The 18,068-nt window shown below is 38.8% G+C and overlaps 1 protein-coding gene across 3 annotated transcripts in view; it reads right to left on the bottom strand.

The window, feature by feature from the left end:
* LOC135073405 (proton-coupled amino acid transporter-like protein CG1139) overlaps nucleotides 1-18,068 on the bottom strand; it is a 64,751-nt gene that overhangs the window by 34,154 nt on the left and 12,529 nt on the right. Inside the window, exon 1 of one of the 3 annotated variants that reach the window (XM_063967585.1) lies at nucleotides 5,630-5,845. The exons of 1 other annotated variant lie outside the window; for it this stretch is intronic. The gene's annotated coding sequence lies outside the window, so the exon portion shown is untranslated. Of the gene's footprint in view, nucleotides 1-4,389; nucleotides 4,517-5,629; nucleotides 5,846-18,068 lie in introns of those variants that run through there. One more of the 3 variants, XM_063967586.1, reaches the window with a different exon arrangement.

Here is an 18,068-nt window from a genome sequence, read left to right as displayed (position 1 = left end):
TCTCCTGGCTCTAAACTACCTCCCTGACAATTTTCAGCTAAATCGGTTCTGCCGTTCTTGAGTTATAAGTGGAGTAACTAACACGACTTTCTTTTATATATATAGATAAATGAAAAGTGACACTTGAGAGAATTATAGTTCTGTACTTTTAGTGATAAGTCACTCTCATAGCACGTGACGTTGCACGTGATTATCCTTACAAAGGATCATTTAATTGTTTGCGCTATTTAAATTACTTGTTACTTTCACTGGATTATAAAGATTTTATTTTTAAGGCCAATTTACTTTGTTGCAAATTGCACACATATCTTCACTGTCATTTCATCTTTTAATCCGTCGGATAAATAATTGTATGAATAGCATATCTCGTGATCCGCAAGGAAGGTTGCCTACAATTAATTTTATTAAGGCTGAGTTGCACCACCTAACTTTAACGGTAACTTTGACGATAACCGGTGCTTTTTGTATGGACTTTGACAGATTTTTGACGTTTGTCAAAGTTAAAATAAGATGGTGCAACCCAGCCTAAGTCTTTCACGACCATATCCTGTATAGTGTAAAGTATAAACTTGTTTGTGTAACCTACATATTGAAACTGACTCGGATATGAGAGGGGCTGTTTGTGGGTAGTTTGTAACTGAAGTATGAGTAAATGTTTGCGAGCGGGATGCTAGAGAACTTCAACTTCTCGAGGAGTGCTTTGGCTAATAGCATACTGTTGTGTTCATAATATAGTATATTGGTAATAAAATTATACAAGGAAGTGTATACTGATTAATAGTTAGCGCTTTAAAATTTCTGTAAGCTTCACTACATATTAGGTATAAACAAAGTCGCTTTCCTATCTGTTTCTCCCTATGTATGGTTAGATCTTTAAAACTACGCAACGGCTTTTGATGCGTTTTTTTAGGGTTCCGTAGCCAAATGGCCAAAAACGGAACCCTTATAGATTCGTCATGTCTGTCTGTCTGTCTGTCCGTCCGTCCGTCCGTCTGTCCGTCCGTATGTCACAGCCATTTTTTTCCGAAACTATAAGAGCTATACTGTTGAAACTTGGTAAGTAGATGTATTCTGTGAACCGCATTAAGATTTTGATGCAAAAATAAAAAAATAATAATAAATATTGGGGGCTCCCCATCCCCATACTTAGAACTGAAACTCAACAATTTTTTTTTCGTCAAACACATACGTGTGGGGTATCTATGGATAGGTCTTCAAAAATGATATCGAGGTTTCTAAAATACTTTTTTTCTAAACCGAATAGTGTGCGTGACAGACGCTTCCAAAGTGGAAAAAAGTTGGTCCCCCCCCCTAACTTCTAAAATAAGAAAATGAAAAATCTAAAAAAAACATATGATGTACATTACTATAAAAACTACCAACGAAAATTGTTTTGAACGAGATCTAGTAAGTAGTTTTTTTTAATACCTCGTAAATCGTAAACCGCTTATTACCGCGTAATTTTTCATACTAATAACTTAAATAAAAAAATATAATTTTAATTTCATAAATCAATGGTACGGAACCCTCGGTGCGCGAGTCCGACTCGCACTTGGCCGGTTTTTTGTAGATAGAGTAATTCAAGAGAAAGGTTTAAATTGTACCTGTGCGAAGCGGGGGCGGGTCGCTAGTTTTATAAATACATAATAAATCGGTGATTGATCTTGTATAATCAAAAATTAGAAGATCAGTGACTACGACAGTCATACACTTTGAATTTGATGAAGAGACTTGTGGCGTGTTCGCTATTGGGGCAATAATGAAACTGTAAAGACTTTCAGGACTTATTTCAAAAAAATAAGCAATGAAAGAAGCCTAGACCATTTATCAGTCGTCGTTTTTAAAGACGTTGTTAAAAAACAGGTCCGAAAAAAAATCCTTGACTAATATTCTGTCGGACTAGGAAATTTTTAATTGTGAAATATTTTGAAAATATCTGCTGCAGAAATTTCCCCTTGATACGAGAGTTAACTTCTTGCAATATTATTCTTAAGGACAAGTAATAAGTCGGCGAAAATATGTAATACCTATTCCTGCTTTTACTCCATCCTGGATTCTTTAATATCGGAAATGTTTTTTTCGAAGTCGATATTGAGAAAAGCGATTGCGTCAAAAGAACTTTGTTTTCCAAGTGGACTACTTATCAATAATCTTAATTGAGAGTCCTTTAATATAGCTTTGTGTTCACAAATAAAATAACTTTTCTCAAAGGTAAATTTTATCTTTTGCTTTGATTTCGCACGTTAAGTACGGATGACGGCTCATGAAAATGATCACTGACATTTAATGAAGTTTTAAATAACAGTTAAAGTGTTAACTACTGTATTGATTTATTGCTTTTATGATTTCGTTTGTGATAAAATACTTAATGTTGTCTATTTCGATCCCCTTGAATATTGATAATTCTTTTTAAGATCCTTTGACTAAGCCCTTTAGATGTATAAACCTGCAATTCTTATGAAAAATTATGTTGCTTTTTTATTTTTACTTCAGAAACTGCGTGTAAATTCCATACTTACTTACGTTTTCATGTTTACCTTTATAGTGACATGGTAAAAACAATGTAAATAGAGGCTTAGCGCAGCCATAAACTTAGGTCGTAAAATGCGTGGATTTAAAAGATCTCTACATCCTTATGTAGAGATCTTTTAAATCCACGTAACTAAAATAGTGAAAACGTGAATACTTCTACAGGGTGTATGAAAACTGAAGGCTAAAAATACATTTAGACTAATAATGAGATTACTTTTGTTTTAACTTTCGTAAAACAAAATAAGAATGTATCTTATCTTACATCGTTATGCGGTGGATAAATAATGTACGCAGTCACCTAAGCCATAGTGTTGTAAGTAGAGCTCTTACAGTACTTTTCTATAAGAGTTCCAGGTTTTTATAATTTTACTGGTAGTGTTTTTCCAGTGATTACAGGGAGTAGTCTGTGCATAGACGACGTACATTATACATGTTTGCTTGCTGCAAACTCGCTCTTAAACAACTGTATAACGTGCCGTAGTGTTTAATTACTTTTTGCCAATTTGTCCTTTACACCCTGTATACATAATGCAGTAAAATTAAGTGCTCTAAGTACAGACATCGGATTAGTGGAGATTAAAGTATTTCACAGTCATTATGTTATTTATACTAGCGCCATTTAAATGTGCTCAATTTTATGAAACGGTAAATATTGTTGAGGTATTTGAGTTTTATGTGAAGCCAAGGCCGTTGAATATGTCTGGTTTAATTTTCAGGTTTTTAATTTATGAAAAGATAAGATAATTAGCAAGGTAAAGTAGTATCCTAGTTGCTAATTTGCTCCAATATGTATATTTAGAAGTAATTCAACATATCGAAATTCTTTTAATACCTAATGTTCAATGATATCATCGCCAATAGATATTGACTCTTAACAAAATGAGAAACGGATCTCTGAATGGAAAAATAGTCAAGTAATTAAATTTCAGTCGTAATTTTCCAAAGCGTTTGTAAAGATTTCAAATTAAATCTTACATACACCTTATCATAACAATTAGAATTTATGACACTTCTTATCTAACACGTATTTTATTATTTCTTCTTTTGTTTGCTGAACACATTCATTGAAATATGAAGTGGACTATTGTCGCTGTGGATGGTTCGTCAAATAGGAATAAAGGTTTAGATATATTATAAAATCATTTAATATTTTATAACAAGTACTTAGGTATCGCATGATACGTTTTCAATAAGTTCTTGGTTCAAGTATGTACATTTAGTTGGAGAATTCTTTGATTTCTAAATGATATTCGAAGGCGAGAGTGAATAGGCACTTACAGGGCAGATATGTACCATCCTAGACTGCATCTCACTTAACACCAGGTGCGATTGCGGTCAAATACCTGCCTTGTCTAGCATACAAAAAAATCGAATTTTAACGATTAATCTACTTGACCATGTTAACCTGATACCCCAATTATCTAGCCCTAAACTTATATAATTACGAATAGCTAGCGTATAAACATAATTATGACATATTTTATGCATAGCACGTATCATTATAAATTATAATGATGGTCTCATTATATTAAACTTGCACTTAGAGGGATTTGAACCAGCCTCTTATATTAAAATTTCCTCTTTAGTCCGGTATGCAAACCACCATGCCACGTGTCCGTCAGTTTAATTTACAGATCATTGTCTCTATTAAACACCGCCATTCCAATAATAATCTTGTTATACTCGTAGTTGAACAAAATGTAATTAAAGCAAATCTTTTGTAACAGATTTGACAGTCCATTTGTTTCAAAAAACTTAATAGAATTCAGTCAGTTGAAATCTAGCTTATTAATCAGATAACAAATTAACTATATCAGTAGTTAAGTATGTCAAACTATGTTTAATTCAGGGACTTACACGAAAACAACAGTTTCTCGATACAAACTAATACGTCGAAATCCACATAGGAAATTAATTAACAACACAAATTAATTACTACACGGTTAACTAGGCACACCACTCACTGTAGCACGTTAGTGTTATCTGTGAGATGCATCCGTTATCTGTTATCAGTAATCGACTCGTGCGCATCAGCAGTGATATTGGGATTCAACAAAGAGCGTCTACTTGAACGAGACGTCTATATTTTTTAGATCTGGCCATCTCTTTCGCTCAAGAGGATAAGCAGGGAAAGCTGGACTTTAAAAAGAAATGTTAGATTAAAATAGCTTTTGTACTGTTACCAAGTGTAAGGGTTGTTCATTTAATACATAACTAGCGGCCGCTCGCTACTTCGTACGCGTGGATCCCGTTTTACCCCCTTCATCTATCTTACGCGGTTTAGATTTTTTCATACAAATATTTTTTCCCGCTAACTCCCGTTCCCGTGGGAATTTTGCAATATCCTGTTGTAACTAAGCTTTAAGTTTTCTAAGGTACCTGCATGCCAAATTTCAAGCGTCTAACTTAAGCGGTTTAGATTTTTCATACAAAAGGATTTTCCCGCTAATTCCCGTTCCCGTGGGAATTTCGGGAATTCCTTTCTTAGTGCACCTCTACGGTACCTAAGCTACGTCCCGTCTAAATTTCAAGTGCCTACGTTTAGCCGTTTAGGCTGTGCGTTGATATATCACTAAGACAGTTAGTTTCTCCTTTTATATATTTAGATATTTAGATTGAGGCGACAATAGCTCATCGGGATCATCGAGGTCGGTGTCGGAATGACCGTTTCCAGATTCCAGAAACACTAGTTCAAACCCGTCGTGCACTGGACTATTGTGGTAAATACACTCGTAACAAGCAAATAGAATCATGCCGGAGCGACAAAAATTGCACCTTGTAGGTTACAAAGAATTGGGGTCCACTTTTGGGTCCAAAAGTAATTTAAAACAATTTCAGGCCCTAAAAATAAGTTATTAATACTTTATTGTTTTTCCTTTATTGTTCTGCACAGAAGCAATATATTATCCCATTAACAATAAGCCTTTCCTGTTCTTCCGACATCCTCTTTTTGCTTACGGTTGGAAACCATTCGTTGTGAAATTTTGTACTCAAGATAAGCCGACAAGTTAATCTTTTCCTTAATTAAGGCCTGCGTTTAATCCTTAAACAAAAAATCTCTTGTTTTTATTAAATAAAAATAATAAAAATAGCTTACCACGTCAGCGTTATTATGTTTGAAATACTATTCTAAAATACACTATTTTCCACAGAATCCTTGATGTCACTGACTTAAATTCACGTTAAAAGTCACTCAATTTTATTTATATCAGCTACAATGTTTTTTCTTCACTCAAAACTATTATTTTCTATCTTCTACATCGACTCGTGCGCACCTCTTGGTTGCGGCTCGCCGAGTAGCGAGCGCTCAATGAAAGACTTTACAGGATGATGCCGAATACTTTGATCCGTACTCATATACCGAGACTGGGAATTTAGTTTTCCTTTTCTACCTATTTCCCCTGGACGCAGTGAATCAGAAATAGTCTTCACATCGTCATTGTGAGAAACCCATAAACATAATTTAATTTACATTATTTATTGAAATATTGAAGACAGTTAAATATTTCAAAGCACTTTAAATATTTCTGTGATGTGTCCATTTAAAATTATATGCCTATTTCGACTGGGTGAAATCATAGTATAAAAGTTAGATTAGTTACTAATGTAGCCAAAGTAGGTAAAATCTTATTAAACAACACGACTAAATTGTATGTTCCATGAATAATAATAGTAGGTATGCGTTTATCTCTGCCTCTTGACGTATATTTCTAATCTAGTCATCATTTTGTAATTATAAGAATAGTGTAATTAAAGAAAAAAGAATGGAGGAATACTCGTATATCGGATTCCAACACTCGAACAATAAATGTGTATCTTTCCTAACATTTCGTTATCTCACATCATCGTAAACATCTGGAAAATTGCATTGCTGTTGTTAGTACGGGTCCGTTTTATTTGTTTGTTGTCTTTCTAAAACAAACACTTTAAGGAAAGTGGTAACCGACTCCAAGGGAAGTACCAAAACCAGTTGAAGTTAAATTGAAATTACTTCAAAACCATACTTTTCTTATAACCATAGTATCATGAATTAGATCTGTAAAACCTTGTAAAGTACCTCAGAGACATTGGAGAAAGCCGGGTGTACTTTATTTTAATGGCGGCTGTAAATGAATGGCAATTCGACATAATACGAGTATACTTCATAAAAACATTATGTCCAATTTAATGTGACCTGAAAGGGGGGGGGGGGAAGCCGGGGCATGGTCTTGGTGGTAATCGCTGACGTAGTGAGGTCAGCATTGCCTACAAAATGCCAAGAAGCCCTCTGCTGTGTTAAGTAGTGGAACACCGATGTAGCAGAACCCCGGCCAGTCCGCGTCATCCACGTCCTCGTCGTCCACCCTGGGACCTGCTGCAGCCACGCTTTGCGTGCCCACTACCTAGACTTGCAGCTGAGCTGAGGATGCAGGGCGAAAGGCGAGTATTCTGCGCCTGAAAACAGAATCTCATCACTAGGGAGGATACCCGAAAAAAACCGAGCTAGTCCAGAAGCTCTGAGGTGGCAGCCCCACCACCGGACTAGGGTACAGCGGGTTAATCACCCACTTGCCCGAAAATACTCGATTAACGAAACGTACACAACAAGAAACCGGACCGATATGACGCCCTCTGCCCCATCTAGGGGACATAGGACCATAAGTCAAGTAAGTCAATGTGACCTTAGAAATGAATATAAAAAACATTAATAGACCTATAATGTTTTAATTAAAATCGACAGGACATCAAAAATTATGATTAGGTACTACTACACTCAAATCTAAATATATAAAAGGAGAAACTGACTCACTGACATATCAACAAACGCACAGCCTAAACGGCTAAACGTAGGCACTTGAAATTTGGAAGGGACGTAGCTTAGGTACCGTAGAGGTGCACTAAGAAAGGAATTCCCGAAATTCCCACGGGAACGGGAATTAGCGGGAAAAGCCTTTTGTATGAAAAATCTAAACCGCTTAAGTTAGACGCTTGAAATTTGCCATACAAGTACCTTAGTAAACTTAAAGCTTAGTTACAACAGGATATTGCAAAATTCCTACGGGAACGGGAGTTAGTGGGAAAAAATATTTGTATGAAAAATCTAAACCGCGTAAAATAGATGAAGGGGGTAAAACGGGATCCACGCGTACGAAGTCGCGGGCGGCCGCTAGTTCTTCCTAAAGCTGGTTTGAGGGCATTGAGGGAGACGGACAGAGTCAATTTATCAAATCTGTTTTGCAAAGTATGATCAAAGATATTGCAAAAAATCCTCAAAATGGCAGGTCGTTAATCTCAGAGCAAATTGATGGGAATGGATCAATAGAGTGCCTTCAAAATTTACGGACGGCAGCAAATCAAGCTAAACACAATACAGTTTTTATCTCGTAGTAATACAGGGTATTTTACAACGAAAATGTAGAGTCTGATGTGCTGGCGACTGTACACCTGTAGAAGGTATTGTGAGAGGTTTGTTACAAACTATTATGAAGGAATTCTGTTATAGTTCAAAGCTACAAAACTAGTAGCCTAAATACGTAATGATTTATGGAAGTGGTTGTGGAATAGTTAAACTGAGAATAATCTAGGTTGTTGGTAAGAGATTTGGTCTATGTATTATTGCACGAATTACAATAAACTGGTGTTTCTTAAAACATTTGTCTATTACATCGGTAATTTATGCATGTTGTTGATGTTTCAACTAAAATAGAGACGGGACATTTTTTATATGAGCTACATAATGTACTCACGGCTTGATGTTTCGGCTGCTATGCTAGCAGTTGAGACCAGAGTTTCTCTATTTTGCTGATTTTTAGGGTTTAGTTTAGTATTTTCAGTCAATAAATAGTTGTTATGAATTTTAAACTTTGGGGCTTGACTGTAATTGGATTTAATTGAATCTGAAAATCATCCATTTACACGTTTAGCTGATAAATCTTAGTTAAGTTACTTAGAAGGTGAGGTAATTTCACTCGGTAGCTCATTCATTACATAGCCCGGAATTGAACTAAACATAATAATAGTACCTAGTGATCTGTGTGTGTGTCATGTCTACTTCAGTAAACACGGTTAATTTATTTTCGACAAGAGCATACCTTATATATTTACCTAAAATTATTCACCGCGCTCTTAGCGAATTGGGAAGTCCAGTCCCTCGTGAGGCCTTGAAAGCCAAAGTAATTAAAATTGGAGCTGGGTAATGCCAGTATCGAAAACAATTGTAATTAAATAGAGATGTAGGCTCAAGCCTGTTGATCCACGTTTTATGAGCTGTCATTTAAATAATTTCTCGGAATATTGGGATTACCGGTCTATGACATACCTAATTACCTATAGTTAATGTTATTAGGTATGGCAAATTTTCGATTTGTAGGTAAGGATATGTGGATATGTGTCAGTAGGCCTAGTATCTTAGCAGTCGAAATATGTTTTGAAAGGAAATGTGATAGATATTTTATCAGTAGTAATTTTGTGTGCAAGTGTCTATTACCATAATATCTAATGGAATGAAATGAACTCAAATAACTGAAGGTTGAAATTTAAAAAAGGTTTCATGCAGTATAAGTGTTGTGCTCTCCCAATAATTCATCATCATCATCAAGTCTTGCAGTCTTAATATACCAAAGTCGACCAGAAGATTATGGTCCCCACGCTGTATGCTTGCTGGCCAACAAGGAACATAATTACTGGGAGCTGGCCAGACGGGTTGGGGAGGAATTCAATATCACAGTGCCACAGGGCGTTGTAATTACTAGCCGGCGTTAATTTCGGTCTAATGTCTTTATCCATCCATATTCTCCTATGTTCGTCAAGGATGATGTAGAATTGTAATAGTAAAATATTTTTTCAAATCAGTACTTACAGCCTAGACCACTGACTTTTAGTTGGCCGATAGTTGGGCCCGATTTTAATTTGTATGAAGAATCGGCCGATACTAAATCGGTGTAATGTGCGCACTTTCATACATCTCCATACTGATTAACAGTCCGACCCTACTATCGGCCAACTAAAAGTCGGTGGTCTGCGCCTAGGCTTACACAAACAAACTAATCTTTCTTCTTTATAATATTAGCGTCGATTAAGTAACTAATTGGTGGCGTGCACATATGTATACATATACATACTTATACATGTTACCCCTAAAGCCGTTTCCTTTCAGAATAATCCATTCCTTCCTCGTTGTCTTATTTAAGTGCCTGCATGAGTGACAGTGACAGATTACGGTGTTCGGAGTAAACACTTAAGCCAAACGTTTCATTACGAGACAAACGTTGAATCCAAACGCTTCATTACGAGACAACAGTCAGTTGTAGAGAGTATGAAATCTCAACTAAAATATTTTATTATGAAACGTTGCTAATATGGTTTGAACCGTGAAAAAGTTATCAGATTTAAACTTTATTAGCGATCGATGGATCTAACTCTACTCGCAATTACTTCACAAACTCTACACCTTAGTCAAAATAAATGTGGCGTGGCCGTATCGTCACATTGTGTAAGGTGAAATACACTCAACATCAAATAAACCGCACCTTCCGCGACGCGAACTTTAAAGATTTTCTTCTGACACAATCATGGTACCCCGACATTATTGGTGTTATTTGAAAGCCCAATAAATATCCTTAAAGAAAAACATATTTAATTTCTTAATAAAAGATTACATATACCATAAATGTGACTTGAAAGAAGACCTCACTTTTGTCTCACCTCTGGGATCAATTAGGCCAAATTTTATGGGTATAAAACCAAATAATGATCTCACGTGTCCTCTTTAACAGATGGATAGCGATTAATCCCAACTTAACAGTTTTATGGCCATAAAAGTTGGCTCAAACGTAACTACCTATTTTTTGAAGAAGTGACTCTGGATCCTTCTAAAGACACATTTTAGGGTAAAAACCTTTCCTTTAATGAAATGAAGTTTAGAACTAGGCTTTTGAATGGTGCCAATATTGGTGGGAAGTGGGGATGCATACGTTTAAAAGTGCTTGTCGCGGGAGGTGCGATTTATTTGACGACGAGTGTAGTTCTTGTAACTAAGATATAACGCTGAATACAATACAACTGTTAAAAACATAAAGATCATAATTACGATACTCTATTTTACCTGATGCCGGCCGTTAGAGACGGTTGGAACTAACAATACATTAACGAAGGCCTATAGCAAAAAGTTATCGCAAAATCTGAACCAGTTTTTATTCGGTTCGCCGTTGATAGAATAATTAAATATAATTTAATGATTCCGAGTGGTTGCTATGTTGATATCGCTGAGAATATCAAAGTTGTTTAGATTGTTGTAGGTGGTGAGATAACTGGGTATTTTTTAGTTTTGTACTCAACAAAACTAAAATACCTAGTTATCTCACCTCACCTTTGAAATCGGTGTTTATTGTGTTGTTAGGTGTATTAATTATACGTAAATGATGCTCAAAAAAATTAACCGTGATATTTTATGTACAGTCACGGAATGAAAAGGTTCGTCAGTTTTCAAATTGATTCCTTCAACGAATCGCGAGCACATATTACCTTTTGAAACTATGTTACAGAATAGTCTCGAGTTAGAGAAAATAATCTTTAACTGTTCGTCAGTAAAGTTCAAAATTATTCAGATCAAAGTTGTTTGACGATTTAACTTGTCAAGAAGATTATTATGATTGATAAACTAAAACCTTCTTGTTGGTTCAACCTGCCATTATCTATTAAATAAAAAAAACTACATTTTGTAACATTGCACTGATGGGATAGAAAAATAAACAAGCAAAACCTTATTCGTTAGCAAACGTCATATTTATTTAAATGTTAGCAGCACTGTTTCTTGCACGGTTATGTTCTCAGGTTTGACTCTTACAGTACCTAGTGCAAGCGAAAACCGACACTAAGGTGACGAACCTTTTCATTCCGCGACTGTACAAATGAGGATTAAGGCAGTATCATAGTTTTTCATTAAATATGAATGAATATTGTATTAGCGTAGGTGCTCATCACATTAAAATTTACTACTTAAAACCGCAACTCGATCTGCATTTACACAGGCACAGGTTGATATTGCTTTTGCATGGTATTATGACTGTAATTGTCATATACGTTTCAATATTACAATCGCAAGGTAAATTACTAAACCGCAAACCGTCACATGTTTGCGTGTAATTTGTCTATTGCAAACCGCACTTCAAATAATTGTAACACATTTAAGGAAAATGTATAATTAGCGTTTTAGACAGCTATTATTTAAAAAAAACTAACTTCCAACAATCAAAAATGTTTAATTTACAACAAAGGAAAAATAACCGAAAAGAATAATTAATAAATCGACACAATTAAATAGCAAGGGTGTGAACGTCCGTCCGATCCGAGAGCAGCAGCAAAAGTGAGCTCCGCCAGCCCGCTCGCTCCCAGCGGCGTGCGCGCCCCTCCGAACAGGCCACGATCACGCCATGTGACGTCACAGCCAAACCCCGCCTCCTCAGACGCATTTCTCAGCTAACACGGCCGTTCCTGACAGCGGGGCGTCCTCGACCGCATCATCATCAGGGTCTGGTGGCGTTGGCTGGGTGGACGTGCGGCGTGATCTTGGTGGCTGAGCATGGACCTCCGCTTCGACTTCTTGGAGACCTCCCGTTGTCTCATCTTCGGTGTCAGAGGCACTGTCATGTGCCTCCTCATCGTTACCTATAAACGATATTGTTTGCATTAGAGTACATTCAACACTATAGAGCAACATCCAAAAATAAGACATCACGTCTCATAAAACAACAAATTGTGTTTATTTTTATGTAAGACATTGCCCGGGATGCCAAACACAAAAATATCCACCTAACTAGCAGAGCCCTCAGGATACTAGTCACCGTACAGAGCCCTCAGGGTAGAGATTGCAAAATCCGGATTTTTCTTAAATCCGGTTTTCAGGATTTGTGTTACGTACAAATCCGGATTATCCGGATTTTTCGAATATTGGGTAAATTTTTTAAACCATCAATTTAATTTAAATAAAACTTAGTTTTTTTTCAAAAAGATGTAAGTATTTGAAGAAAAGCGTTTTATTTTATTATCGCGCATGGAAATTATCCCTCTTTTTTTCGGTTTGCGCTACAAGCTTTCGAAATTATTTGAACCTTGCATTATTTTTTTCGTTTTAGTACAACTGCATTTCAGAATAAAAACTTGCTTGTACCTATAAAATATTTTTTTATTCTTCTTCTTGTCGTGTCGACAACAAACCTACACAGCGTCAGCCCAAAACTCCGCCACAAGAGTGGCGTTGTCAGTAGCCTTCATTAAATCTTCCTGCTTGCAGTTGTTTGGGCACGCAGGGCACGACATCATATGCTTCGTCGACTAGGGAACAAAACCACACTTGCACTCCAAGTTTGATCGATCTAAGAATCCCTACCTGACACCTGAACAGATTGTCCTTACTACGGCAGACCTGTCCGAAGTCTATAAAGATTTCCAGGTAGGCCAGGGGAGCTAATTTTTTTATTATAATTTTATTTTACACTTTTAAGTTGTATTTAATTTCAATCTCAGGGCCCTGGTAATTATTTACGATCAAAGTGCTCGGGAAGACGAATCCAACGAACTCAAACTCTATAAGTTTCTGCCGTTTCGGTTAGGAGTTCCTATGGCCACCTCCTGACTTAATCATCAGGACCCTGAACATCATCTAGCACTTAAGTGCTTGAAAAGACAAATCCAACAAACCCAAATTCGATGAGTTTCCACCGTTTCGTTTAGGAGTTCCTATGGCCACCTCCAGAATCCATCATCAGGACCCTGGGCATCATCTAGCACTAAAGTGCTCGAAAAGACAAATCCAACAAACCCAAGTTCGATGCGATTCCGCCGTTTCGTTTAAGAGTTCCTATGGTCACCTCTTGACTCCATCATCAACCCAGCTAAATGGTTGGCGGTATAGCCAACAACCTGTTTAGAACTCTTTTAAGGATTTCTCCACAATCACCCCCATTCTCATACAATAACATTTCGAGATGAATTAATGTAAGCAAATCGGATCCGTTGGGTGAATTTGATGGGCGAGGTTGAAGATCTCTACTTACACATGGCCTGCGGATGAATATGGAGAAAACATAGCTTATGTCCAATGTCCATGTTGCGCCCTACCCAGTTTCGGTTAGGAGCTCAATTCTCGAGATTGTTGACAAGCATGTCTACCTCGGACAAACGATTAAGCTGGGTAGGTCCAATTTCGAGAAAGAGGTGAATCGTCGAATCCAACTCGGCTGGGCAGCGTTTGGGAAACGACGCAACATCTTTTCATCCAAAATACCTCAGTGCCTGAAGACTAAGGTCTACAGCCAATGTGTGTTACCAGTGATGACTTATGGTTCGGAAACGTGGCCTCTCACTATAGGCCTTATACAGAAGCTCAAATTGCACAGCGTGTTATGGAGAGGGCTATGCTCGGTGTTTCTTTACAAGATCGAATCAGAAATGAGGAGATCCGTAAACGAACTAAAGTCGCTGACATACTAGCCCGACGGATACAAGCTGAATTGGCAATGGGCAGGGCACATAGTACGCAGAACTGACGGCCGATGGGGCAGCAAGGTTCTGGAGTGACATGCAATAAATAATTTGAATTTGAAGTGGAGGCCGCGTACCGGAAAACGCAGCGTGGGATGTCCACCCACACAAGGTGGACCGATAACATCATAAAGGTAGCAGGAAGGCGCTGGACGCAGGTCGCTACCAACCAGGTAACATGGAAAGCATTGGGGGGCCTATGTTCAGCAGTTGACGTCCTATGGCTGAGATGATGATGATGATGATGATGATGATGACTTACACTTGCAAGGGATATTTGCCGATTTAGCTGCTCTTTAAAACTCAGCGATATGGTGTTTCAGAATCAGCGTCTCGTATAAAACTCACTGGCCGACTAGCGAATTCACTTACGCATGCGGCATGACGCGTCATTGTGCAGGCACAGTGCAGGTGTGAGTGTTGTGCGACGAAGTGCGGGTGCTTTCAATCAAAACTTCGCTTGTTTTGCATCCATGTTGCATTCAATAGATATTTTGGTTTATGATTTTATGATAAAATTTTTGGGGTAAAAATATTCGAAAAAACCGGATTTCAAAGTAAAAATCCGGATTTTTTTATAGCCTCAAAATCCGGATTTTTCAGATATTTTCGAATTTCGAATAATCCGGATTGCAATCTCTACCTCAGGGTGTACGAACGGCAGAGCCCTCAGGTTACCGCAACAACACAATATACAGAGCCCTCAGGATGTATACAATTGGCAGAGCCCTCAGGGTGCCACAACAGTCAACAACACATGTACAGAGCCCTCAGGATGTACCATAGGCAGAGCCCTCAGGATGCCTAATGCATGGGTGTACCAGACAACAGTGGAATAACAGAGCCCTCAGGTTATTACTCAACACTCGCACAGAGCCCTCGGGATGCGCGCCATGCACTTCTCAACCACATACTCACGGTCGAAGAATGCTATACACACGTCGGGGGTCCATTCTTCTCGCCACAAAACCATGCGGCCACGGCTTGTGTAGTTTTGCCATGCGACCCAGTGACCAATCGGAGCCTGACTTGCCCCGTGGACTGGCTTGTCTTGCGCACGACAACCAAGTCGTTGAGTTGAAACGACCGGGGTGCTCGGCGACGCTCATTCACACGAGCATCCTGGCGCACTCGGTTCTCGTCCAACAGCTCACTAGCGCGCTGTCGCGCCAGCTCACGCAAGGACTCTCGGTTGGGGCTGGCTGCATCCATCGCGATGTCGCGAACCACGGATCGTATGACAGGCGTCACACCATTGCTGTCAATTAACAAATTCCAAGGTTAACATTGAGTAGGTCTTTGCACTGTGATGTTCAGGTTGAGCTGCAATTTCCAAATAATTTTAGACCAACTTTCTTGGCGGAAGTTTGTTCTACGCGAATCATATTCATAACAGTGCAACAATACCGCTCAACCTGACCATTACTTTGGTGCATTTCTGCAGTAAGTGAATTTCACATCCCAAGTCCTTCATCCAATTTCTAAACCAAGAGCTCTCATACATTCGTCCTCGATCAGCTACAATTAAGCGAGGCGCACCAAATAGCAGAATAGCGTACTAAATAGCGAAATAGCGTACCAAATAGCGTAAGAGCGTTCTCAAAAATGCGTTTTTAACTCAATAGTGTCTTGTCTAAAAATCGGAGCTAGCAAACAATATTTAGTAAAAGCGTTTACAATTAAAAACAACATTACTAGCGTAACAACATAACAGTAAAAGCGTTTACAATTAAAGCGTTTACGTTCGAGCTCTGACCAATAATTCTATTTTGTGTTTGCTCGGCTTTACCTGACCGTAACTGATCATTCGTCCTAAGCATTCTACTTCTAGTGCCAGAAAATAAATGTACATTTCATAAGTCAATAGAAAAACCAGCAGTGTTCAGAGTCCATCATAGCACCTCTATTGAGTACCTACATCTGTACCTAGTATGACGGGCGTATTTAAATATCGACAATCGACTTCGAGAGAAATCTCGGGGAACTCACGAGTTTCAACTCGAACTTTTGACTACCTATGCCACATAGATCCGCGTAATGTACAAAAAGACGGCGTTAAGGGTATACTGAAAATGCTTTACGACCAATTCAGCAATTAAAGAAAACATTTTGCGAGCCACTATTTATCACAATATCTACGGGTACCCCTTGAATAACCGCTGCGGCTATGTCATTCTGTCTATTAATTTTATTTTTCACGGCAAAAGTTAGCATTCAACTTCCCGCGTGACTCACTGCGCTGTTTTGCGAAGCAGTCCTCAAGTCTATGCCCAGTTTTCTTACAAAAACTACATGGATCAGATTTATGCAGGGCGGTATTTGAAACAGGCGAGTTTGAAGTCAAGGCTACGTTCTTATCGCAAGAATCATTCGATTTTACGCGTTTGGGACAGTGATACTGTTTGTGGCCAAAACTATTACACCTAAAGCATGTGGGTTTCGTACCAGGGTATTCCCTGTTACTTAAATTATTATCGTAGAAGTCATTATTGGGAGCACCACGCGGCCGTGTACGAACTGGTGGAACATTGCGAGTGGGTTTGATATAAATTGATAAGAAACCAACTAAATCACCGGGTAGTAAATTGGCATTAGTCGCAGCCGCGCGAATCTGCGGGTCAGTTATTCCGCGAATAATAATTGCAGAAATTAATTCTTCACTCAACCCACTGACAATGCGCAACCGCAACAACGAACGCCTAGCGTATTCTGCGTATGTAGTATAGCGATCTGAGCTAGTTTGCATCACATCAAATAAAATATTTGCGATATCTACCCTACGTGGGCATAAGGCCTGAAAATTACGCTTAAAATTGGACCAAGAACGATCTTTGGTTGTCCACTCATTGAGCCACACGCGGGCATCGCCTCTCAAACAATTACCTATTCGTGCTAAACATTCGCGGTCGTCCCATCCGTGAATATTACGCAAATGATCAACTTCGTCACACCACACAATAAAATCATTAAACGACGGGTCGAAACACGAAATATAAATATTATGGTTGGATCTTACCGGGTTTATGGCATTGATGGCGGTGACAAGCTTGTCTGCTACCTCACTCATGATGGTTTCAGCGCTCGAAGCCGGAGCACTCGACGGCAGTGATGCAGCTACGCTAGCCATCCCCGAAGCCACGCTGGGCACCGGCGCGTCCGCACACGTCCCGACACGTTCCCCGCCACGCGCATCACCGCGAGCGGCCACCAAAGTGGTCGACTCACTCGATAAATCGAGCAGGGGCGGCGGCGGTGGTGGCGTGTGTGAGCGCGCGGGTGAACCAACGCACGCGTTGGCCTCACTCAAGGGCTTCCTGGAAGTATCTTCCAAAGCGGTCAAACGAGAAATAATCGTTTGAAGCTGCTCGTCGATATTTGGAACGGAAGAACGTCCACGTTTCCGAGATTTACTACCCTCTTTAGACATCGCGCGCCGTTGTTATTTAAAAACGTTCATATTATAAAAATACCGTTAAACTGCGCTACGAACAGTCTAGGAAACCAACACAGACGTGGTTACTATCCCACTTCTGAAATTAGCGTTTTAGACAGCTATTATTTAAAAAAAACTAACTTCCAACAATCAAAAATGTTTAATTTACAACAAAGGAAAAATAACCGAAAAGAATAATTAATAAATCGACACAATTAAATAGCAAGGGTGTGAACGTCCGTCCGATCCGAGAGCAGCAGCAAAAGTGAGCTCCGCCAGCCCGCTCGCTCCCAGCGGCGTGCGCGCCCCTCCGAACAGGCCACGATCACGCCATGTGACGTCACAGCCAAACCCCGCCTCCTCAGACGCATTTCTCAGCTAACAGTATAATATTTGTCTATATTATTAACGGAGGTTATTGGCATACGTCATTCATTGTCGCGTGATTACAACATGAGTGTGTGTCATTATTTGAGAATGGTTTAAATTGTAGCGTGATTTTCGCGTGCCATTGCCCCTTTTAGTTAATTAACCATTGGCGTTGTGGTTGTGTACAAGCTTAAACGATGCATAGTTATTAAAA

The sequence above is a fragment of the Ostrinia nubilalis genome, chromosome 7 (assembly GCF_963855985.1).
Source record: "Ostrinia nubilalis chromosome 7, ilOstNubi1.1, whole genome shotgun sequence".
Lineage (NCBI taxonomy): Eukaryota > Metazoa > Arthropoda > Insecta > Lepidoptera > Crambidae > Ostrinia > Ostrinia nubilalis.
Note: the sequence above shows the minus strand (reverse complement) of the source record. Positions and strands in the feature narration are given on the sequence as shown.